Raw genomic sequence first — 25,772 nt, 5'->3', positions numbered from 1 at the left:
CTCAAATATTTAAATAAATTTAAATAAAATTCTATCCTTGGCAAATATAGCATCATTGCAATGTGAAAGTCCAGGTTGAATTTAAAATTCTCAGTTTCTTGCCAGAATGTAGATGCACAAAAGAAGGTGGCACTAAGGCATTGGTCTTTCTTTTGGACTGTAGTTGGTTTTCTCTTCTCCTCCCTGGTATTTTCATGCCTCAAGAAGAGCCTTGTGCACTTGGACCAGCACACTAAAGCACTGACATGTTCAATCTTCACCCAAACCTTGTCAGTTACTCCTAGGTCACATATTGGGGTGATAGCTGTGCATTCTGGGGAGAATGGACCTGAGGAAGAAATTCACATAAGCCCTGTAAGCAGGATCAAGTCTGTTTGGAAAGAAAGTTCAGTTCAGGGCTCCAAGGTATAGTCTAGAAGGTCTTTGACTTACATACAAGCTCTTATTCTTGTGAGGAGAGACATGGCTGGAGAAGAGCCAGTGAGAAGCCCCCTAAAACTTGGGGGTCTAGGGTAAAGGATCTCCTTTTGCAAAGATTAAAGATGGTACCAGTAATACCTACTTTTCAAAATTAATACAATTAGATATCACCCAACATCTGTCAGAATGGCTAAAATCAACAACACAAGAAACTAAAGCTGTTGGTCAGGATGTGAAGAAACAGGAACCCTCTTACACTGTTGGTGGGAATGCAAACTGGGGCAGCCACTCTGGAAAGCAACAACTTCTGGCAACTTCTATGACAGCTGCGTGAACAGCATGTCTGACCCCTCCATCTTTGTGATCTTTGAGAGGCACCGGATCTACCGGGAGTACGTGATCCAGTACGCCTGCTCCAACAAGCCCTCAGAGGGGGGGCCTCCACCCTCTTCTCCTTGGTGTCTTTCTTTAGCGGCCGGCAGTGAGCACACAAGGGTGTGTGTTTTTTTTTTTCTTTTTCACAAGGGTGTTTTTAATGCCTTTCAGGCATGTCTTCCTTGGCGTTGCTATTCGGGAAGGGTTTTGTTTGTTTGTTTTTTTAACAAAAACTTTTAATGAACTGTTCATTTAATGTTGACATCCTGATGAAGTTACAGTCTTAATCTCACTAATAATGGTTCCGTTTTAAGCCACTTTTGGGCTCGTTAGAAGACTAACCAGAAGTGTTTATAGGTGGGCCTGTTACTGCTTTTTACTAGTGGGTTAATAAACCTCCAGCGACTCTGGAGTTTCCTCAAAAAGTTCAAAATAGAACTATCCTACTATCTAGCAATTGCACTAGTAGGTATTTATTTATTTATTTATTTATTTATTTATTTATTTATTTATTTATTTATAAGAGGCACAGAGAGAGAAGAGAGGCAGAGACACAGGCAGAGGGAGAAGCAGGCTCCATGCAGGAAGCCTGACGTGGGACTCGCCCCTGGGTCTCCAGGATCAGGCCCTGGACTGAAGGCAGCGCTAAACCTCTGAACCACCTGGGCTGCCCACTAGCAGGTATTTAACCAAAGGATACAATAATACAGATTTGAAGGGATACATGTACCCCAGTGTTAAAACAGCATTACCTAAATAGCCAAACTATGGAAACAGCCCAAGTGTCCATTGACTGATGAATGGATAAAGAAGATATGGTATATATGTATGTGTATATATATATATCTATATACACACATGCACATATATATGTATATATATACACGTATATACATATACATATATATACATATTTATGTGTGTATAGATGTGTATATATGTAATGAATTATTATTCAGCCTTTAAAAAGAATAAAATCTTGTCATTTGCAACAATATGAATGGAACTAGAGAGTATTATGCTAAGTGAGATAAGTCAGTGAAAGACAAATACCATATGATTTCATCTATATGTGGAATTTAAGAAACAAAACAAATGAACAAAGGGAAAATGAGAGAGAGAGAGAGAGAGACAAACCAAGAAACAGATGGCTAATTATAGAGAACAACCTGATGTTACCAGAGGGGAGATAGGTGGGGGGATGGGTGAAATAGATGAGGAGGATTAAGGGGGGCACTTGTGGTGAGCACTGGGTGGTATATGGAAGGGTTGAATCACTATATTGTACACCTGAAAGTAATACTATATGTTAACTGGAATTTTTTTTAAAGATTTTATTTATTTATTCATGAGAGACACAGAGAGAGAGAGAGAGAGAGAGAGAGAGAGAGAAGAGAGGCAGAGACACAGGCAGAGGGAGAAGCAGGCTCCATGCAGGAAGCCTGACGTGGGACTCGCCCCTGGGTCTCCAGGATCAGGTCCTGGGCTGAAGGCGGCGTTAAACCGCTGAGCCACCCGGGCTGCCCCAGTTAACTGGAAATTTCAGTTAAAACTTTAAAAACCTGTTATAAAGGTTAATAGCATGTGGAAATACCCAAAACATGTCACAATGTTAACAATGTTAAGTTATATAAATGCTATTGTAGCTGCTGCTGCTGTTATCATCATCATCATCATCATTAGAATGTGCTTGGAAAACCACTAGTAGCTCTAGGGAAGCAGGAGATTGAGGTTCTTGTCTTATGGAGTTGGAAAATGAATCTCATCAAGAAAGGAGAGTGAGTAAAGTGATATAGTTTTATTAAACAAGAGTGCAGAGAGAGCTGTCAGGAGTGAGGGGGTCCTAACAGGGTTGCCAACATGGGCCTCTACTGACAGTCTTTAATTTAGGACTGAGGAGGGAGCTTGGGGCTTTGTCATTCTTGTGATGTCTTTGAGTAAGAACTGATGATAATATCTTTAATGCTCATTTCTTTTTAGGGTCTGGTTTTTCTTTGTTGGTCACAGGTGACTGTCATAAAAAAGACACTCTCTCCTACCCACACCTAGGGCAGGATGGTCTGGTTTGTTCCCTTGTTTCTGGTTTCCTTACACCTCAGCATTTTGGGGATTTCTGTGAGCCTGATTCTGTAGCCCTTTACCTATCTCTCCCCACCTAGCCCTGCCTGTCCCTTACTCTATAGGAACATAGGTAGTATTTTGGTAATCCTCACACCTTTTGTCCCTATAAAACATTGAAAGGCCTTGTCATCAATTCAGTACTCAATACCAATATCAAGGAGAAACAACATTTGTCAGGCTATGAGTTTAAATCAACTCTTCTGGGCTTCAGTATTTTAAAATCCATACCAGCAGCCCAGAGGGTATTCCTGAGGGGTTTGAGGAATCTGTTTCCACTTTCTGGTTCTAAACTTAATTTTCCTAAATTAAGACTTTTCACAACTCAGCAAATAGGTCTAGCATTCTTTAGCTATCTTAAATCATTAAGAGGCAATTTAGTAATCAAGATGAATTCTCTTGCTCGAATACAGTGCAAGTATAAGAGGCCTGGCTGGCACTGCCAGATCGGCTGTCTTGGTTCCATCCCACTAACTCTGGTCATTTCAGCCCCATAAGCACAGCACTTCCCTCTTGTTCTAAGTCCTTGCCTCAGCCTCTGGATCTTCCTTGCTCTGGTGTTCTTGCCCTTGCCCACGGCAACAGTAGCCCCGGCACGGTCTTCTGCCCAGAGGATTCTGAGATAATGTCACCTCACAGAAGGATAACTATATTTTTCTCCTGAAAGACGTTGTGGCAACACATTTTTATGACTATTGGGAAATTATAGAGTCACAGACTCTCAGATCTTGAAAAATATGAAAGGTCTTATCTTTCAACTTTCAGTTCGGAGAGGAATCTCATTCCATATCCCTGAGAGATAGTCATTCGACTCTTGTTTCCATTTGGGTAGCCCTGAAAATGATATGGCCAGGTCTCCATAAGGCAGTACTGTCCATTATTTGACATGCTGAATGTTTGGAAAATTGTCTGCTCACAATCTCTTAATCAGCACTTATTCATGCATCATGAGCTGGGCGCTGGGTTGAGGGCTCAAAATGCAATGATGAGTAAGATCATCTTTGTCCTCAGTGAACTCTTTATGTTGAGCCAAAAAGCCACATAATACAGTGGTTAAGTTGGTGAACTCTGGAAATCAGTTTTCCCAGGTTTACATTCAGCCAATAATACTAACAAAATTTCAGCTCTAGGATGCTACGTGCTGAGGTTCTAACGTGCTGAGGTTCTAATGTAAAATATGGTGACTATGGTGGAAAACACTGTACTATATAATTGACATCCGCTAAGAGACTAGAACTTAAATATTCACACACACACAAACACACACACACGAAGGGTAACAATGTGATGGATGTGTTAATTAACTGGATGGGGAAAACCCTTTCATAATGTAAATGTGCATCAAATCATCACAGTGTATATTTTAAATAGTTTACGATTTTAAAATAAAATCTTTAAAAAAGGACTGGTAGGCATCTTACAATTTTGTTACTCAATCCATGTACAAATAATTATATTTGCATAATACAATTGTGGTTAAACTGACTTAGCAGGGTTTTTACAAAAACTAAGTTTTAGAAGGGATTGTACACATGACACTAGGAGAAAGTTCAGGAGCCTGCTTAAAGTTTAGTGAAGCAAAGAATATTGGTCACACTGTGGTAAGAATGATCTGTTCTAAGATAGTCCATCTTTATTTTTCAAACCCCTAGTGCTTAGAAGAACTTGGTGTTCCTGGGAAATCTGAGAACTGATCATATTTGTAGGATAACACATTCTTCCTTAAGAGTTAAACCTCATGTCTTTGTTTTAGTAACAATATGAACTAAGCCCTATTTTACCCAGTTATAACAGAATCTTTAATACAGAATTATTGATCTTTCATGATCTCTGTGCCCTCCCTTGTTATGCAATCCAAGTACTATAATAGAAATCACATATAATAAACTTGAGTTTCCATGTATATATACATCCTGGTTATTTAACACACTTTATGTTAAATAAAACAGTAGAGGGTTCCCTTTTCTCTGCATCCTCTCCAACATTTGTGGTTTCCTGCCTTGTTAATTTTCCCCATTCTCACTGGTGTGAGGTGGTATCTCATTGTGGTTTTGATTTGTATTTCCCTGATGGCAAGTGATGCAGAGCATTTTCTCATGTGCATGTTGGCCATGTCTATGTCTTCCTCTGTGAGATTTCTGTTCATGTCTTTTGCCCATTTCATGATTGGATTGTTTGTTTCTTTGGTGTTGAGTTTGATAAGTTCTTTATAGATCTTGGAAACTAGCCCTTTATCTGATACGTCATTTGCAAATATCTTCTCCCATTCTGTAGGTTGTCTTTTAGTTTTGTTGACTGTATCCTTTGCTGTGCAAAAGCTTCTTATCTTGATGAAGTCCCAATAGTTCATTTTTGCTTTTGTTTCTTTTGCCTTCGTGGATGTATCTTGCAAGAAGTTACTATGGCCGAGTTCAAAAAGGGTGTTGCCTGTGTTCTTCTCTAGGATTTTGATGGAATCTTGTCTCACATTTAGATCTTTCATCCATTTTGAGTTTATCTTTGTGTATGGTGAAAGAGAGTGGTCTAGTCTCATTCTTCTGCATGTGGATGTCCAATTTTCCCAGTACCATTTATTGAAGAGACTGTCTTTTTTCCAGTGGATAGTCTTTCCTCCTTTGTCAAATATTAGTTGACCATAAAGTTGAGGGTTCACTTCTGGATTCTCTATTCTGTTCCATTGATCTATGTGTCTGTTTTTGTGCCAGTACCACACTGTCTTGATGACCACAGCTTTGTAATACAACCTGAAATCTGGCATTGTGATGCCCCCAGCTATGGTTTTCTTTTTTAAAATTCCCCTGGCTATTCGGGGTCTTTTCTGATTCCACACAAATCTTAAACTGTTGGTGGGAATGTGAAATGGTGCAGCCACTCTGGAAAACTGTGGAGGTTCCTCAAAGAGTTAAAAATAGACCTGCCCTACGACCCAGCAATTGCACTGTTGGGGATTTACCCCAAAGATACAGATGCAATGAAACACCGGGACACCTGCACCCCGATGTTTCTAGCAGCAATGTTCACAATAGTCAAACTGTGGAAGGAGCCTTGCTGTCCATCGAAAGATGAATGGATAAAGAAGATGTGGTTTATGTATACAATGGAATATTACTCAGCCATTAGAAACGACAAATACCCACCATTTGCTTCAACGTGGATGGAACTGGAGGATATTATGCTGAGTGAAGTAAGTCAATTGGAGAAGGACAAACATTATATGTTCTCATTCATTTGGGGAATATAAATAATAGTGAAAGGGAATATAAGGGAAGGGAGAAGAAATGTGTGGGAAATATCAGAAAGGGAGACAGAACATAAAGACGCCTAACTCTGAGAAACGAACTAGGGGTGGTGGAAGGGGAGGAGTGTGGGGGGTGGGAGTGAATGGGTGACGGGCACTGAGGGGGGCACTTGACGGGATGAGCACTGGGTGTTATTCTGTATGTTGGCAAATTGAACACCAATAAAAAATAAATTTATTATAAAAAAATTAAAAATAAATAAAAAATACTTATGGGCTGGAAAACCAGTTTTAAAAATGTCAGCGCCATCAACAGAGGAATAAAGAAGTGAAGGCTATGGAAAAAAAAAAAGAAATTGCAAATACCCACCATTTGCTTCGACATGTATGGAAATGAAGGGTATTATGCTGAGTGAAATAAGTCAATCGGAGAAGGACAAACATTATATGGTCTCATTCATTTGGGGAATATAAATAATAGTGAAAGGGAATACAGGGGAAGGGAGAAGAAATGGGTAGGAAATATCAGAAAAGGAGACAGAACATGGAAGACTCCTAACTCTGGGAAACGAACTAGGGGTGGTGGAAGAGGAGGAGGGCGGGGGGTGGGGGTGACTGGGTGGCGGGCACTGAAGGGGGCAATTGACGGGATGAGCACTGGGTGTTGTTCCGTATGTTGGCAAATTGAACATCAATAAAAAATAAATTTATTATTAAATAAATTAAATAAATAAATAAATAAATAAATAAATAAAACAGTAGATGCTAGAACTAGGAAAGTAGGCAAGGCCATGGCAATAAAAAGGATAAAGAGATTGTTCTACTAAGAAAAATTGCCATTAGGTAGTAAACAAAGAAAGGGCCAAGAAAATTAGTCCTTTAGTGTAAAATTGTGGTATCCTAATCAATCGGTTCTCAAGAGGTAAATCAGACACTCTTATGCAATTTGTGTGTGTGTGTGTATGTATGTGCTTGATGTGTCTGAGTCACACTTTGGACCTACTGAATCTGAATCTTTGCGGGGTGAGGAGGTGGGGGGGTGGGGGGAAGGGGGACGGTGAGCATGTGTTTTGAAGACAGACACGTAAATTTCACTCTAAGTTCATCTTTTTCACATTTGTTTCTTCTTACTAGTCAAAAAATGGAATGCACTTCTGTGGAAGTGAATGATAATCTAACAATCAAACAAATCGATGTTAAATAATGATATCATGCCACAGCTCTACAGCTATTACAAATGAAATATTTTGGCCTGGGAAGTGTTCACAGTCTTTGATGACCCGGTGACTTTGCCCATGGTGTCACATGTAAACAGATCATTTACAGAGTGACTTCATAATAGGGTCTCAAGTTCTTATGGGTGGGTAGAGCCCTCAGTTCAAGAGAATTGAGCCTTCGAGGATCCACTACGAAGCTCTTGACGGAGGGAACTCTGGTGGATGAATCACATTGTTCCTTTTGGGAAAAGATGAAAACTTTCTTTGTGGCTATTTTGGCTACTGGCTATTTCTCATGTAAGAATCTGTCAAAGAACTTTGGGGAGAAAGTTAACATTTGATCTTCTAAGGGAAGAAACAAGCTAACAATAACTGTTTTCTAGATGTATGTATTTTTGAACCTTTGAAATTTCTCTGAGACAAATTTACTACCTCAACCAGAATGAATATCAGTGGTGAATCCATTTTTCTGTATTCCCAAAACTCTACCATAGACAGGTTCAGATTTGAGATAGTTTAAAGGATGATCGATGAGAGGTATAATCACTATTTGACAAATAATTTGGTCTTGAGTTAATGAGAAGTTTCATCTATCTTCCTGTCTCTTCCTAATAGTTTCCCATGATACTTCCACACACTGGTATTTTGTGTGTGTGTATTCAAATACCTTCTACACAAAGCAGTATCAGTTTTTTTTTTTAATTTTTATTTATTTATGATAGTCAGAGAGAGAGAGAGAGGCAGAAACACAGGCAGAGGGAGAAGCAGGCTCCATGCACCGGGAGCCCGACGTGGGACTCGATCCTGGGTCTCCAGGATCGCGCCCTGGGCCAAAGGCAGGCGCAAAACCGCTATGCCACCCAGGGATCCCTGCAGTATCAGTTTCTAACATGGCTTACTATTAGAGCACAACCTGATGTTATCAAATCTCAAGAGAGGGCTCAGCTTTTCTAATTAACTCCAGCAAAATGGGAAGGGAAACCCATGAGGTGAAACTAACTCTGCCAGTGGAGCAGTAAAGTGGAAGGGGAGGCAGGGAGGATACTCAGCTGCAGCTGCTAAAAGAATTCAAGGCTGTTAAGTAACATATGAAATTTGAAGGTAATAAGAACTGTTAATAGTTTAGGTAAGCAGGTATGAATGCAATCCCAGACAGAGGAAGAAGCTTCTTTATAAGCAGATGGAGTTTGGAAAGAGGATATGTAAGACAGGCAATAATCAAAAAAGAAAGCAGTCGTCTAAGATTTCTGTGAGCAGGTAGCCAGGCCGACTATTAAGAACCAGACTTTTTCTGAAAGGGGTCTGCACAATATCTGAGCAATCCTGTGGTGGATGATATGCTGAGTCCCAGAGGATGAAGCCTGGGTTTAAATCTCTCCTAACTTCAGCATTAAACCTAGGAAAGGGTTATGGTTGAATTCTCAAGGAGGACACGAAGTGTGTTTGGGGAAGTGTTTTTGGGAATGAGGCATGGCAGGGCAAATCTTGAGTGAAAGAGCCACATATTTTTCTACAATTTTCATGGTTATTAATTTATATGGGATTCCTTAAGGGATTAATTAACTCAATACTACATTTTTTACTTGATCCTTTTTCCTAAACATTTTTGTTTCAGATATTTTTGGTGACCATTTATTCAAGGTAAGTTTTCTACTTCCTACATGAGGGTGATTTTTTTATAATATTAGGCTTCTAGTATTTCTATTAGTTTGCACCGTATTAAACCACTTGTAATTGTTACTATTTGAGCATTTCTGATATGCATAATGGCAATACATATAGTTCAATCTACCCATCTCTGTCAAAATAGATCCTGGGGTAAACCAAGATCCATCCCTATCTCTACAGCTCCTCCATATCCTATATACCACTAGCAATTAAAGCTCCTAATTTCTGATTTTTATTTTTTTCTTCCCTCTAAATTAATTGCTTTGCCTGCATATTAGGTTCTCCTTACTTCTTGGCTGTAGTATTGCAATGGCTACCCAAGGGTCTTCTTGCACTGAGTGGGATCCAGGGGTTGGCAAACTTTGGCCATATATTTTTGGAAACAGAGTTTTACTGGAATACAGCCATGATCATTATGTATTGTCTTTGGCTGTTTTTAGGCTGCAAAAACAGAATTGACTAGTTGCAAAAGAGATCATATGGCTTAAAAATTATAAAATATTTGATACCATGCTCTTCATAGGAAAAGTGTGTACTCATCTTCTCCACACTACAGGTGTGGGCCTTCTACAATACAAATCTGATTGAGACATCTCTTTAGAATAATAACTTCCAGTACTGGTGGGGATAAACCTTTTTGCATGCCTTTACAATATCTTCTTCAACCTAGCTTCTTTCTCACTAAAAGGAGAATTTCCTTTCACACCTTATAAATAACTTAAGCTATTTTGGGGTCCATGCTATCTCAATTTTGCCTCTGTGTATACAGTCATCTCTAATTAAATCATTTTCATACTCCTATACAATTTTAGAAAGCATCTTCATCTTATAGGAATCCACTAAAGAATCAATTTTTTGGTAAAGCCTCCCTGAACAAACCTTGTAGCCTTCCTCACTAAAGGAGGAGATGAGAGACATAAATGGTATTTCCCAAAAAAGTGATTTGAGAACTTTCTAATAATATTAGTGATGATTTTAGCTAATTTGACAATGCATATTTTTATCGTAATAGTTAGTTTTTAACGTGTGTTAGAAAAAAATATAATTACAACTTCAAACCCAAGATATCATGGATATTCATATTCAGGACATTTCTAGGGTGAATAGTCAAGTTTAAAAAAGAAGCCCAATCAACCAAAAATATTTTTAAAGAAAAATGGCATATGAACTTGGAAGGAATAATGAACCAATGACAGAAGTTGGCCAACATTGCTTTCAGTAATGAGAGCCTTTTAAGTTTCATAGACAGGGAAGTACCCTGATCTATGGATATCTGAATATACTGTGATTTGAGCCAATGAAGGAGAAATTTGTGGCAGCTGACTTATTTGTTCATCACATAGTGCTCATGAACTTTCCAAGCCCTCCTTCTACCTATAGACTAGCCCTTCTTCTACTCTGTCAGTCAAGTCCTCTAAATCCAGCTTACTCCAACTCTGGGACTATGAAGGAAGAAAAACAAAATGAGAAAATAATCTTTTCTCATTACTCCAGCCTCCTAATCCTCAGGACTGGAATATAGCCAATAGCAGAGTGGGACCATGCAGGGTATTCTAATCTGAGCGCCACAGTGAAAGGGGGTTTTGATGAACTAAAATGATTCCAGAAGCACTTGGACAATAGTTGTAGGCATTTTTGTAACTTCCCTGAATGTTCTCTTTCCTTTCTAACAAGTTACAGATACATATCATATCATAGAGCCAAAGTATAGGACTATATAGCTTCAGCTGCCTTTCAAAGTGGAAATCCCAAAGGCTTTGGCTGCTGAATTTAAGATAAGGAAGTTTGATGTTTAAAGTGTGAAGGAAGACATATTTTATCATTATTTTCGTCTGCATAAAATAAAACTCCCAGGAACTTATATTAGAAGCCATTAAGCCAATCATTACAAGATTGAGAGTTTTACCTGTGAGTTTCGTTTTAGGACATTCAATGCAGTTATTATCAAAAGACGTTTATACAACGGAAACAGACATGCTCCATAAGAGTCAGCCCATTATGCGCTTCTAATAATGTTACATATTCTAATTCCTGCGTGTACTGCTTCGCTAACATGTAAGTGAAAAAAACCAAACCCCAAACAGAAACTTCTTTTTAGAAGCTAATATGCAGCTAAATTAAAATCCATGGGAGTGTTGAATCACTAGATTGTATACCTGAAACTAATATAACTACACTGGAATGAAAATTAAAGATACAAAAACAAAACCCTTCTATACATTTTGGCAAATGTATGTGAAGATGTGATTCAAGATGTGATTCTGTGAACTAAAAACTCGCTAGGGTTTCAGTTCAGCAGCTGAACCTAAAGGGGTTGGGGGTACCAAAGACTTGAACAGCCGGGATCCTGAGCCCTACCTCCAGCCCCAGGAGAGGAGTCAGGTTTTATCTGTTTCAAACATTAGGCTTTAATATGAGATTATATGTAAAAAAGGTTTCTGTTCCTAAAATGTTTGAAAATCATAGCCATAAGAAAATCCCCTTTTTCAAGATAAGATGAAAGCAACAAGTCTCAGCACTCAGAAGACCTTGGGTTGAGGCCTGACCCGTAGTTAAGTGATACTGGGAAGTCTCATAACCCTACCTCAAGTTCTCATCTACAAGTCTGAGATAAGATTTCCTGCTTTACTTGCTACATATGCTATGACAACACTGACTCTTCTTTCCTGGTATCTTCAAACATAAGAAGCTCATTGCTGTTTCAGGACCTTTGGGCAAATCGTCCTCTCGTACGAGAGTGTTTTCCCTGGATTTTCATGGGACTAGTTCTTCCTCATTATTTGGGCTTCAGCCTAAATCCTTCTCCCTTACAGATTCTTTTCCCTGGCCATCCTGCCTAAAACCAATTTACCTCTGATAGTTTCTGTGTGCTTCTGTTTCCTTCATAATTCTTGCCATAATTCCCAGATATTTTTGTTTCTTAATTTTTGGCCTATCACCAAACATAAGCTCCACAGACAGGTTTGTGACTTATTCTCAGCACTTAACACAGAGTTTGGTGCCAAGTAAGTGCCATAAGGACTTGTTGAATGAATGCACAGATGAACGAATGAGTTCCTAGAGGGGAGGAATGTGACCATGGGTATAAAAAGCATTTTTAAACTTAAAGCACTCTTTATAGATAATTTGTTTTTCAATTTTATCATTTATTGTATTGGCTCAATCTTTCAGTTGAGTGGGTGGTTAAGACTAAAGACTCTGACTCTATGGACTGGGATTGAAATTTTAGCTCTTCCATTTTTTTTAAAAAGGATTTTATTTATTCATGAGAGATACACAGAGAGAGGCAGAGACATAGGTAGAGGGAGAAGCAGGCTACCTGCAGGGAGCCTGATGCAGCACTGGATCCCAGGACCCCAGGATCATGCCCTGAGCCAAAGGCAGATGCTCAACCACTGAGCCACCCAGGTGCCCCTTGGCTCTTCTATTTGACCTAGGATAGATAACTTAACCTCAGTAATTACCTGAGAAGCTGACTGTGAGAATTGAAAAAGATAATGCATAAAGGGATCTTAGCATAATGCCTGTGTCATGGTAGGCCTTCAGTAAATAATAGCCCATCAGTGTCCTTGTCATGTTGGTTCCAACTAGATAACCTACCATCCTGGTTTGCCTGAGGCTGAGGGTTTCCCTGGAGTGTGCAGCTTTGAGTGCTAAAACAGGACGGTCTCAGACAAAACAAAGTAACTGGTCACCTTACCATCAATCAGCTTTCCTCTCTAGCCCCTTGTTCTCCTTCCATATTTACCAACTCTTTCTTTCACTCAGACATATGACCTATACCATAGTCATCCTCAACCAGTGCAACAGTACCTTCCAGCCAATGTCAAAACCTCATCTCATAGGCTTCCAATGTAGTGGTCATGATAATCCCAAGGAACACACTGAGATTCCTTAGAGGAAAGAGAAAACTGTAGAGACTACCCTTTCTCCCAAATTTATTATTAGCTCTTCCTTTCTTCCTTCCTTCAAACTTGCTGTTTGCCTTCTTCCCTGGGATCCCAAGGCTTCAGGGAAATGAAAAATAACCTCTCATCGTAAAGAATTTATTCTTAGAGTCTTAATTTAAAAACAGAGTAAATAATAAATTCACTCTTTTAGAGTATATAATCCAGTGGTCATTAGTGTATTTAGAGTGGCACAACCATCACCACTATCTAATTTCAGAACAAATTTCATCAAAAATAAACTGTATCTCTTCTACCATCCCCCCAGTACCTGGCAACCACTAGTCTACTTTCTGTCTTTGTGAATTTGCTTATCCTGAACAATTAGCATGAATGGAATAATAAGATATATGGCTTTTTGTTTCTGACTTTTTTCATTTCACATAAGGTTATCAAAGTGCATCCATGTTGTAGAACGTATCAGTTCTTCATACTTTTTTATGGTGGAGTAATAGTCCATTGTATGTCTATACCACAGTGCTTTTATCTGTTTGTCCATTAATGGCCATTAGGTTGTTTTCACTTTTTGGCTATTAGGAATAATGTTGCTATGAACATTCATGTATAAGGTTTTGGCTGGATCTTTCCATTTCTCTTGGATATATAGCTAGGAGTTGAATTCTGGGTCATATAATAACTCTATGTTTAACACTTTGAGAGGTCGCCAAACTGTTTTTCAAAGCAGCTGCGACATTTTACAATCCCACAAGCAATGCATGAGGGATCCAATTTCTCATATCCTCAGAAACACTTACTAGTTGATACTGTTCATCTTTTTAATAATAACCATCCTAATGGGTGTGAAGTGGTATCTTGTGCTATGATTTGGGTTTCTCTTATGACAAATGATGTTTCGCATCCTCTCATGGGGGCATCTGTGTGGCTCAGTCGGTTAAGCATCTGCCTTCAGCTCAGGTCACAATCCCGGCATCAAATCATGCATGGGGCTGCCAGCTCAGTGGGGAGTCTGCTTCTCCCTCGGCCCTTCCCCCTGCTCATGATTTCTCTCTCATGCTCTCTCTCTCTCAAATAAAATCTTTAAAAGAAAAAAATATCTTCTCATGGACTAATTAGTCATTTGTATATCTTCTCTGAATAGATGTCTATTCAAATCCTTTGCTCACCTTTGCTCAAATAATATTATTTGCCTTTTTATTGTGAAATTCTAAGAATTCCATATATATTATGGTTACAATTTCCTTATCAGATATTTGCAATATTTTCTTCCATTCTGTGGATTATCTTTCCACTTTATTAATGATGTCCTATGAAGTGTGAAAGATTTTAATTTTGGTGATGTTTAATTTATCCATTGTTGTTTATGCTTTCATTGTCATATCTAAGACAAAGATTTACTCCTTTGTTTTCTTCTGAGAGGTTTATAGTTATTAGTTCTTATACTTATGGTTTTGATTGACTTTGAGTTAATTTTTGTATATGGTACGAGGCAGGACATCCAACTTCATTGTTTTGTATGTGGATAGCCAATTGTCCCAGCACCATTCATTGAAAGACTATTCTTTCCCACTGAATCGTTTCAGTGCCCTTGTTGAAAATCAATTGACCATAATTATAAGGGTTTATTTTTGGACTCTAAATTCTATTCCCTTGGTCTGTATATCCATCTTTGCCAGTACCACACTGCCTTGATTACTGAAGTTTACCGTAAGGTTTGAAATTAGGAAGGGCAGATTCTTCAACTTCGTTCTTTTTTCTGATTGTTTTGGCTATTCTGAGTACTATCCTTAGAAAGTGTTAAAGGTGTTGTCAAAGAACATTGTATAGGTTTGTTCAGCGTAATAGTCTTAAGAGTAACATACTAGGAAAAAGCTAAATATTCTAATAATACATGATTGGTTTCAATAATTTGTAGTACAACTGTAGCCAATACTTCTTGGGAAATGGGGAAGGCAATTGTGTCACCATTTATGGTAATTCTATAAATCTCAAGGCTCCAATGCCCTCTGACTTTGCTAGAAAGAAATTTAGTATTTTCTGAGGTTTTCATTTTGCCACATAGTTCTTAGATAAGTTCAAAGACATTAGTAGCACTGGAGGAAATACAATTTTCTTAGATAAAATATGCTCCTTTTCCTATTATGGCAATGCCACTTAAATATCCTTGTTCATATCCATCTCCCCTATGTTTAATACATCTATGTCCTACTGCCAATCTTCTTTTTGTCCCAGGCAGTTAAGAAGTCCATTCTGCTTCTCATGCCTAGACATTTCTAGAGAGTTCACACATAAGATTATCTGAGCCACCAGCTGTCACAGTTGTCTCTTTTAACTTGTGGCTGTTTTTTGTTTGTTCTTTAGGTTTGTAACTTTTTCTTTTTTTATACTTTAATTTTTTAAATTTAAATTCAGTTAGCCAACATGTAGTACATCATTAGTTTCAGAGGTAGAGTTCAACAATTCATCAGTTGCATTTAACATGAAGTTTCTTTCTTCTCAGATTTTCGAGGCATTCCAAATGTGGGGCCAGGATGCATTCATGATAAGATGAGGGGACCAAGCACAACTTTATACTTTGCATATGTGCCTCCCTCCATCCTTCTAGCTCTAGTTCAGGTTCTGCCAGTACTTTATTTCTGCATCCTGGGGGACTTGAAAGGTTGATCTGCTTGGGCACACTGAAGACCTCTGGCTGAACACCATGCTTAAAGGTTCAAGCTATATATAATGAAAAGAAATTTTACTAGATGTTATATAGTTCTCTAAAAATAAGCAGGATACGTTAAGTTAAAAAAGAGAAAATATGAGGATATAAAATTATATATATAGTATGATCAGATTTTGAAAAATATATTCATTACATATACACAGAAATACAAAATATATTAAAGAGAATACAGGATGGGGATTTTCAGAAACTTTAAATAAATGAATGTAACTTTTGTGAGTATTATAAGCCAGCCACTGTGCATGCTAGTACATGGTAATTATCTCATTCAATATTCAAAATGATTCTATGAAGGAGGTATTGGTATTAACTCCCATTTTATAGATGATGAAACTGAGGCTTAGAATAATTTAGGGACATATCCAAGATGCCATAGCTTAGCAAGGGGAGAATCCAGAACCTTCAAGCTAAACTTTGTATTATCTTATCTCATGATTAGAATCTTATACTTGGCTAGAGTTTTAGAATTTTTTAGAACAATTTCTCATATTTGTTTCATGAATATTTAGTAAGTACTTAGAAGTTTGAGACACTGTGCTAGGTGCAGAAAAAGGGGGGAAAATATAGTATTATCAAAAATAATACATGATTATAAATCCTGCCACAGCATGGAAAGTACTTTCCCAGACAGAGCACCTGTGAGACTCACAATACCACTAACCTGTAGGCAGAAATATAATTATTCCCTTTTTTACATAAAAAAGAACAGACTCCAAAGTTAATTGTTGTCCAATGTCAAATAGGAAGTATTTGCAGAATATGAACATTTTTATCATTTTCCAGTAGCTCCTATGTAGCTAGTGTTAAACTTAAAAAAAAAAAAAAAAAGGACTCCTTTTTTGCAGGGCACTAAGGTGACAGTTGGTTAAGATCTAACTCTTGATTTTGACTCAGGCCAGGATCTCAGAGTCCTCAGACGGACACCTACCAAGGGCTCTGCACTCAGCAGGATGTCTGCTGGAGATTCTCTCCTTCTTTCTCTCCCTCTACCCATCTCCTCTCTCTAAAATAAATAAATCTTTAAAAAGACAAAAAAAAATGGACCACTTTTTCATGAAAAATGCAATAGCAAAAGCCCATTAGCTATAATTTAGCCAAAATGGAGTGATTGGCTTGCTGTTGTTATTATATTTCAGTGAAAAAGTATAATTTCTTCATGTTTTCCACATTGTTGTCTTTATCTTGCTTTTGACCACTATGTCCCTTGCCCTCAGCAATAAAAATCCTTCCTGCTTGCAGTTCATAGAGCACTTTCACAGTGAGCCACGAAGAACTTTCTCAGTTGGCACTCATAATTGTGGTCATTTTACAGAGAAGGTAAAGTGAAAAAATTTCCCAAGGGTACCTCAGTGAATCATTGTCCTTCCCAATACTTCTTGATATACAGGTTCACACATTGCTAAAAGTTCTAATAAGTTTTCACCATGATTATAAAGTAGAGGAGTCTCCAATATAAAGGTAGAGTGAAGGGAGAGCATATCATTGTAGCTATGGGTTATCTGTAAGTCAGGCATTTACAAATCAAGGCCTCCCTTCCTTTAAATCCTTATTGGAGTACAGCTAGCTTAGAAGGAAGGAAGGATATATTGCATACAAACGGTCTCTAAATATTTATATCAATTTCTCTTAGAGCTTTGAAACTCACTCTTAGAATTCAACACAGTGGAAAATGCAGAAACACCAGAAAAGTTTGGAATATGACATGATTTTCCTCGTCAGGAGTGAACTCATTTAAATTAAGCATTGTCTTTCCTTCAAAAAGTGGAATTCATTATATTAGTTTATTTTTAAAAAATCAATAAATCTTATCCTAATGGAAAGTCTCTCTTTAACTCAAGATATATTTAATAAGGGATCCCTGGGTGGCGCAGCGGTTTAGCGCCTGCCTTTGGCCCAGGGTGCGATCCTGGAGACCCGGGATCGAATCCCATGTCGGGCTCCCGGTGCATGGAGCCTGCTTCTCCCTCTGCCTGTGTCTCTGCCATTCTCTCTCTCTCTCTCTCTCTCTGTGTGACTATCATAAATTAAAAAAAAAAAAAAAGATATATTTAATGAGACGCGTCAGAATTGTGTTTGTTTCTAGAAATACAGAGCTGAACAGAAAATGAACTCTGGCTTTGAGCAACTCACAGTCTGATAGGCTAATTGGACAATATATTCATTTACTCTGTCAATATTGGGTTGAATTGGTTAAATTAAATCAGAGATTTGGTTAAATTCTGGGACCTCAGTGGTAATCAAAACAGATCTAGGTCCTTATGCAGTTTTATAATCCTGCAAGGGAACAAGAAAATGAATAATTATTTAAAAATATGACAACGTGGGTAAGAAAACAACCCCATAACTTCTAGGAGCCAACCTTGGCATTGCTGTAGGTTATCCTACTCACAGTGAGGCCTTGATGTTCTGTTTAACACAAACAATTTCACAGAACGTTAACACACAGTAAAGCCATTCATCTAGTAAAGTCTAGATGAATCTAGACTAAGACAGTATCACTCCATAATCACACCTGAACACAGGCAAAATGTGAACATTATGCAAACTACGAAATACCAAACATCCCCTAACTAATGTAAGTGATTACTGCTTCTCTGCCAATTACAACTTTAGCCTTTGGCTATTCTTCCCTCTTTCTAAATAGACTTTTTAAGATATCAAACATATTGAGGGCATGCAATCTACAGCAAAGTCAGTCTTCCTTAAATTTTCCCCAAATTAATTTAACAATCCCAAAACCTACAATGAATCCTTTATAATATCCTTTCACTGAGCTTTCCTACGGCTTCCCATGTGTGTTCTCTCTCTCTGCAACATACCATAAACCCAACTTGTTCAACTCTAATGTTCTTTAGTGTTCTTTGGCTGGAGGTCATTGACAAATGCAAAATTGGAAAGTGGCAACAGTATCATGCCTGTTGTTCAAAACTCTCTTTTCTTACTCTTCTTTCAAGACATTGAAAGGGGCATTAAGAATATGAAAATAGGGGAAAAAAAGAATATGAAAATAGGGGGAAAAAGAATATGAAAATAGGTGATATTTGAACTCTTAAGGGATAGGGAATATTTTACTCATTTATTTTTCCATTCATTGACTCATATGATACCTTGTTCCAAAAATAATTTAAGGTGACTGATATTATTAGGTGGATTCAGAGGTACGGAGTGGAGGGCAGCTGAGAGCATCAGATAAAGATGACACTGACCAAAGAGTCACCTAAATATAATGGAACCTGAAGGTGGGATGAGGATCCCCTAAATGACACTGACGTTTAACAGAATACACCCTTCCCCACTGCTCAGGCTCCCTCTACTCTTTCCTCAACCTGGAATAACACGTGAATCACTTCCAGTTACATTCTACTTGACTCTCTGTCACAATAGGCACTTCTTCCCTTTTCTGGAGACTTTTCATTTCCCATTCTCAATCACTATCCATTCCTGATGGCAAACTCAGTCTGATCTCAGACAAAAAACAAAACAAACTCATTTATTCCCCCTTAGTCTTAAAGAATTTAAGAAGCTCTAGTTCCTCAGGTAAATCCAAGTTAAGTCACTCTTGGTCAAACCTAATGATTTTTGAGTAGAGTAGTACTATTCTCACAAGAGCCATTAAAATATGTGTGGGTGACTTTTGCTTGTCACAAAGACTGGAGTGGTACTACTTGCATTCAGTGGACTAAGGCTCTGTAATGCTCTGAAGAGTCCCACACAGTGAAGAAATGACCCACCCAAAATGCCAATAGTATTCCTATTGAGAAACGTCCCACCTCTCCCCATGCCCGCACCAGTAATCCGGAATCAATGATTGTACACTCCACTGAACTCTATGTGGTCTCAAAATCTTTCTCAACATAACAATCCAGGTATGCCTTGCCAATCAGATTTGGCTTGGAATACAAAACCTATTTCCCTTTTTAAAACTACAAAAGCTTCATGATTCTCAAGATGAAGTCTTCACTTGCTATCTTAGTCCTATTCCATCTCCTATGCTGGTAGCCATGACTTGGTCATCTGACTGTTTTCTCAGTTCTCCTAAGACAAGGGGCTCCCTGTCAGGGAGGTAAGCTCTGTGGCTGGGACCCTGCACCAACCCAACAGGGGTTCTCTGACAGTATATGCCAGCCTGCTAGCATTACCAATCCAAAAAAAAAAAAAAAAAAGTCTTACTCACTAGAGAGTAAGCTACACCCTCTAGTGGGGAAACCACATGTAATATAGCCAACTTCTTTGGAAGAATAACATCCAAAAGAAAATCCTACCCAAAGTGACTGAAGTTAAAAAATCAAAAACAAAAAGTGTGTGTCTGGCAATTTCTAGGGCTCCTGCATCTGAGAAGTCCAGAGGAATCTCTGAACTCAGGCATGGCTAGATCAGAGTCTCAGAAAAAGTTGCCAGAAATTTTCCTCTCCACTTTTGGGATCCCCCCATGCCTTCCTTGCTGTTGTCTTCATTCTTAGAAAGACACTGACAACCTCGCCTCACTCCCATCCCTGCAGCAGACCTAAGCAGTTCTAGAGTTACAGTTTCAGTAGGAGACAGCTTTCCTTTCCTAAAACGTCTAACAAAAGATTTAAGTTTTATTAGACTAGCTGGAATAAGATTCTTGAATCAGCCTACAATATTTGGCTATAGGCATGCTTAACTCTCATTGAAATGGACTGAGTTATAAGGCACTGCAGGAGCCAGGGTTGACACAGCCCCTCTATACGGACTAGAAGAAGATAAAAGAATTGTTCCCTGAAGGAATATTGAGGCACTATTACCAGAATAAATGAATGAAAGTCAAGCAAAACAACAGATGTGTTGGCACTATCCTTTCTGGATGCCATTTTTCCCTCCCCTGATTCTGAGGTTGCCCTTAGGCCTGTGCAAAACTCAACTCAATCCCCTGCTATTTTTTTTTCCTTTACTATAATTAACTATTTAGCCTTTTTGTATCACAGTAACACTTATCTTGGTAGAAAGCAAGGAAATGTCACCCAGAGATCTAAGCCTTCTGGAAACCATGCTCCTGTACTCATTCACACAAAACTATTTAACTTCCCATTCCATAAACCAAGAAGTCTAGTAAGAGGATCCCAGGGCATTTATATTCTTATTACTTGCTCTGTAGCTCTAATTTTGCAGAGTTCTCCATCAGCTCCTCATTTCACCTGATACTGATGCCTCACTTCTTACCACTTTGGTGCAAATGAGACCCTCCCCATCTTCCTTCATTCCTCAAGCACTTTCAACGCTATTTGGGGTAAGAAATGTTTTGTGAAGGTTTGAAATCATAAGGGAGGACACTGGCTAGCAATCATAGGAACTGTATCAGGATTCTTTTTAAGAGTGATGAAAATCCAGGGTGCCTGGGTGGCTCAGTTGGTTAAGCTTCAACTCTTGGTTTCAGCTAAGGTTATGATCTCAGGGTCATGAGATCGAGCCCTGTGTTGGGCTCTGTGCTCTGCATGAGTCTACTTGAGGTTCTCTCTCCTCCTCTCCCCACCCCCCCAACTCTCTCGCTCTCTCAAATAAATATTTTTGAAAAAAGAATGATGAAAATCCAACTGCAATTTAGCTTAGGCTAAATAAGAAATATGTGGGTTCATGCAATTAGGATTCAGGATGGGTCTTGACTCAAGCACAGCCACAGATTTAAGCAATACCAGGAGTCCATCTCTGCCCTCTGCTAGTCTTTCATTAAGTGCTGAGCTAATGACTCAATCTACAGACATACAGACTCCATCTACATGAAGAGACAATGGCTGCTACCTCCCCAGGCAAGTGTCCTTATAGCTCAGGAGCCAAAAGGAAAAAAGGGTGGGAAGAAGGCAATGCTGGGACCCAGTTCAACACCCCTCCAATCATTATGCAACTACAATCCCAGATATGGGAAATGGAACTTTTTTTACATGATTGTCTTATAATACCCAAAAGATTAAGTGTAAATATAGAAATTAAGATTGAATTTTATCTATATTACTATTTTGTGTTCAGAAATTATAGTGTCATTTAAAATGTTTGTCATATTTTAAGAAAATACAGCATATTAAAGAATGCATGAATCTTATTCTATTAAAAGTTTTTTGAGTATTGATTTAAACTTAGAATTTTAAGTTGAAAGAATAAGAATTTTATTAAAACTAAATATTATTGTCATTTTGAGGAGAAGTTGTCATTTGCCATATTTATATGCTTAATTGAATAGAATTATGTTTATTTATTTGGGAAGGTTTCATTTGTGATGCAATTGAAGCACTTAGAAGGAAAAATTGAGTATAAATGGATTTATCCATTTATGAATTCCTTCATTCAATAAAACTTAACTGTGTGCCCCTCTCCATTTGTTCAATTTTGAGAAACCAATTCACCTCTATGCTTATTTATTTGTCTTTCCTTTCCAAACTGAAGGTTTATCATCACAATTGTTTCCTTGCACTTAGTCCAATGCCTAGACTCAGAGCAAGCACTCAGAAATATATATTGAATAAATTCATGAACCATGCGAGACTCAAAATGCAATTAGCTTTTAAAAATTACAACTATTCTCTCCCTGTTACCTTTGGAACATCATTTTCTGTCCCAGTATTGGGTTCACCTAGGGGCCCATCTTCCATTTCTTTCCTTGTAATAGCTGAATGACATTGATTCACCTTCTGCCTATAGGGAGGTAACCTGTTCATTTGGGTAAGATAAAGGGGAGAGTCACAAGGTATCCAAAGGGAAACAGTGATCCTGTGCACAGCTAGGACTTATTGTTTGTGAAGGAAAATGAGATTGAAATGGTAGGCTACAATCAATGTGTATGGGCTTTGGGCCTCTTATTAACAAGTTATAAATGTATACATAAAGGTTGAAAATACTATCACAAAGAAGCCATTGACACAATTCACAGCATGCTTTAGGAAGATTAATCAGATTATCACTTGGAGGAAAAATTACAAGAATGTACCATTTAGTAATTAGGAATTTGGGTTTTGAAGTCAGATAGCTTAGTTTCACAATGATTCTCTCCAATTTACTAGCTATGTGACCTTTAGCAAAATACTTAACCTCTCTGAGTTGCATTACTTATAAAATGGGACAAGTGATCCTTAGGTCACAGAATTCATTGGCTTAAATTGATGATGTATTTAAATGATTGGTAGAGTGTCACTGTGACATTAAAAATGCAAAACCAAAACAAACACAATGAAAGTAAGACTTTGCAAGGGAGAGGCTAGAGCCAGGATGATTTAGGAGATGGAGCTACAATTAAGAAGTAGTGACACAGAAGCCCATAGGGGAGGGAAAGTGAGTTTAAAGAGTACTTACAGTTATTTCAAGTATAGCTGCATACAGTTTGGACTCACTTAGTGCCTGCTGTGCTGCCGGGCATCCTGGGATTCCCCTGAAATGTTTTTGTAAATGATGTCTCTAGCCTGCCTAAGAACAGAGACTCGTCCCTGGTCATCTCTGCAGCCCTGGTGTCTCATATATTCTTAGGTTGCACGAAATATTTTAACAAATGTCAGCTGATTGTAAATAGTTCTTGACATTTCAAACCATTTTCTAAAGAGTAATTTCTTTATTCTGATATTTCTAGAGATCAGGCTAAAGGATTTGCACTAGATGAATGTAGTATTGGGGAAAACACAATACGAGTAATTTTAAAAAGAAAGCTTGTTAATTTCTTAAGTTTCATCCTTCATTTTTCCCCTTTTCCATGACATAACTTTGGTCTGGTGTAGTTTGGTCCAAATTCAAAATAAAAAGCAAAGGCCATGTTGCTTAGTGCTTACTCAGAGCTTATGCTCATAAAAGCCTCCCATGAAGATTTTTCCTTCTGTTTCTCTTTCTCTTCCTTCCTTTTTCTTTTCTTTTCTTTTTTTTTCTTTCTTCTCTCTCTTTTGTTGTTGTTGTTATTATTGTTGTATTTTTGGGTGTTTTTTTTCTCCCTAACCTACCAACCTGTGTTTGGTTTTGAAACTGCAATTCTCAATGCATATACCTAGGTACAATATCCCTTCTTAGGATTTCCTTATGTAACTTGCGAAAATGTAAAATGCTTTGAAAATGAACTTCAGAAATATCTCATGCTAAGAATTCAGCCCTTGCAACTTCAATTACAGCTGAGAAGAGGGAAAGAAAGGCCTCTGGACAGTCAAATAATAATAGCTAAGCTTTGTGGGTTTTGACACATGCCAGGCACTGCTCTAAGTAGATTACAAACATTACCTCACAAAAAAACAGAAGACAGCAAAGATGTGGAGAAATTGGAACCCTTTGTGCACGGTTGGTGAAAATATGAGATGGTGCAGCTGCTGTGGAAAAATTAAAAATAAAATTACCATATGATCCAGCAATCCACTTTTAGATATATATGTGAGAGAACAGAAAGGCGGATCTAGAAGAGATATTTACATACTCATGGTCACTGAAACATATATCCACAATAGCCAAGAGGTAAAAACAACCCAAATGTCCACCAATGGATGGACTGACAAAATGTGGTGTATAGATACAATGGCATGTTATTCAGTCTTAAAAAGGAAGGAAATTCTGACACATGCCACACATGGATGAAACTTGAAGACATTATGCTAAGTGAAAGCAGCCAAACATAAAAGGACAAATATTATATGATTCCACTTAGGTTAGGTAAATAGAGACAAAAAGTGGAATGGGGATTGCCAGGGGCTGGGCGTGAGCAAGGATGGGAGTTGTTTAGTGGGTAGAGTTTCAATTTGGGAAGATAAAGAGGTGGGTGGTGGTCACTGTTGCACAACAATGTAAATATACTTAATGCCACTGAAGTCTACACTTAAAAATGGTTAAGACGGTAAATTTTTTATCTGTGTTTTTACACAATTAAAAAGAAACACATAAAGAATCATTCACAGGCAGACTCAAAACTGTACTGGTAGGGTTCCCAGTCTTTCTTTTGGATACCGCTACATATAGCAAACAAACAGACAAACAAACAAACAAAAAGATGAGGAAGTGTAGTAAATTAAAGATGGCCACAAATTCTTTGCTACTCCTTCAATTAAGACGTGGAGTCTTGTTCTCCCCTTGAATCTAGGCCGGCTTAGTGTCTTCTTGACCAATAGATTATGAGAGAAGGAATTTCTGGGATCCTAGGCTAGATCATAAGAAGTCCTACTCTTAAAAAAAAAAAAAAAAAAAAAAAAGAAGTCCTACTCTACTGCTTGGAACAGCTCACTCTCTGCATTTTCTGTCTCTCAGAGCTCCCAGAGAAGCACTTTGTTGTGAGAAACCCAAACCAGAGAAAGAGGCCACACGCAGGCACTCTGATGGATGGCTCTAGCTGAGCCAGTAGGGCTTCCAGCCTGAGTCACCAATAACAACATCCATTTGAGCCTGACGTTAACTATAGTTTCAGCTCACACCTGATGGCAAATGTGTAAGAGAGCCCAAACTAGAACCACCCAGCCAAGCCCAGTCAACCCACAGTATCATGACAGATCATAACAAATTGTGTTAAACCACTAACTTCTGCAGTGGTTTATGATGTAGGTACCATAGTGATGTCCATTTTTACTTGGTAGACCTGAAGCCAAGAGTTGAAATGCTTGCTCACGGTCTCATGCCAGTAAGCAGAGAACTCACATTTGAACCAGAGCTTTCTAAACTTCTAAAATTGTAAAGCCTGCATTGCTGACTACTGAATATACAGTTTCTCAGCTGAAACAGCTGTAAAAGGATTTACTTCTCAAAAAATCCCGAATTTAAATTCATAGCTGAGGGTAGCCTCGGCGGCCCAGTGGTTTAGCGCCGCCTTCAGCCCAGGGTGTGATCCTGGAGACCAGGGATCGAGTCCCACATTGGACTCCCTGCATGGAGCCTGCTTCTCCCTCTACCTGTGTCTCTGCCTCTTTCTCTCTGTGTGTGTGGTGAATAAATAAAATCTTTAAAAAATAATAAATTCATAGCTGGTTTTACCACATTACTAAACTCCAAGTGTAATGTGGCTGACCCTGACGTACATGGTACCTCCTGCAGTTGTGCCTTACACAGGCCGCATAGCCCTAAGTGGACCTGAACAAACCCTGTCCTCTATTCTCAACCACAGCCTGTTCTCTTAAGTGTTAAGACCTTCTAACAAATATCAGTCC

General features: G+C 38.4%; 1 protein-coding gene and 1 long non-coding RNA gene across 2 annotated transcripts in view; one reads left to right on the top strand and one right to left on the bottom strand.

Annotated features, from left to right (window-relative positions):
- LOC140632512 (sperm-associated acrosin inhibitor-like) overlaps positions 1 to 25,772 on the bottom strand; it is a 124,278-nt gene that overhangs the window by 96,583 nt on the left and 1,923 nt on the right. Inside the window, exon 2 of the mRNA XM_072824611.1 lies at positions 23,872 to 23,957. The gene's annotated coding sequence lies outside the window, so the exon portion shown is untranslated. The remainder of the gene's footprint in view (positions 1 to 23,871; positions 23,958 to 25,772) is intronic.
- LOC140632515 (uncharacterized) lies at positions 7,497 to 17,489 on the top strand. The gene is made up of 4 exons (XR_012030109.1): positions 7,497 to 7,665; positions 8,984 to 9,009; positions 10,961 to 11,091; positions 17,300 to 17,489. It is a non-coding gene; the product is annotated as an uncharacterized lncRNA (long non-coding RNA).

This window comes from Canis lupus, chromosome 4 (genome assembly GCF_048164855.1).
Source record: "Canis lupus baileyi chromosome 4, mCanLup2.hap1, whole genome shotgun sequence".
NCBI classification, from domain to species: Eukaryota; Metazoa; Chordata; class Mammalia; order Carnivora; family Canidae; genus Canis; species Canis lupus.
Note: the sequence above shows the minus strand (reverse complement) of the source record. Positions and strands in the feature narration are given on the sequence as shown.